We start from the raw sequence: 670 nt of genomic DNA on the forward strand, positions 1-670 counted from the left end.
ACGACCAGGGACCACCTACTGCCTATAGTGTGGAAAACAGAGTTGAGTACAGTAGGGTGGCCTAAAGCCTATCCGCATGCATACTACTACTATGTACATATTCACATATCATCATGCTTTAATGTCAAACATCCATGTGGAAGGCACTTAAGCTTGATTTATACTGTGTAGCTATTTATGTAGGTACGTGGAGCCTCCACAGAAGCATCTGTCATGTTTACCTGTAGCCTGTGGCTAAGCCTATCATCGGTGTCTTACGAATGGGCCGATTTATCTTTGCTACTAATATGTTGGGTTCATGTTGATGTATATTTTCAGACATATTTATAGTGATTTCTAGCACCCCCTGTTGAAGATCTCTGGCCTAGAGGAAAGGACGCCTCAACCCTCTGAACATGGGCGTCAGTTTGGTTTGACATGTGCTGGGGACAGAGACGCATTCGTTTTTTTCCTCGTGTTTTGAAAGACGATGTCCTGTAAATTAATACACAATGCATACAAACATGTGGTGATGTCCGACATGTTTTATTAAGAAGAAAGCCTTAAGCTATCAACAAGCGTTAGACATATGCCCCATTATGATCCGATTCATGTATCCATGCAGCATGTTGACAATGTGACGGGACATCAGACTCAGAGAGAGGAGCTAGGGAAGGAAAGAAGTGTGTGT

The sequence above is a fragment of the Etheostoma spectabile genome, unplaced genomic scaffold (genome assembly GCF_008692095.1).
Source record: "Etheostoma spectabile isolate EspeVRDwgs_2016 unplaced genomic scaffold, UIUC_Espe_1.0 scaffold272, whole genome shotgun sequence".
Lineage (NCBI taxonomy): Eukaryota > Metazoa > Chordata > Actinopteri > Perciformes > Percidae > Etheostoma > Etheostoma spectabile.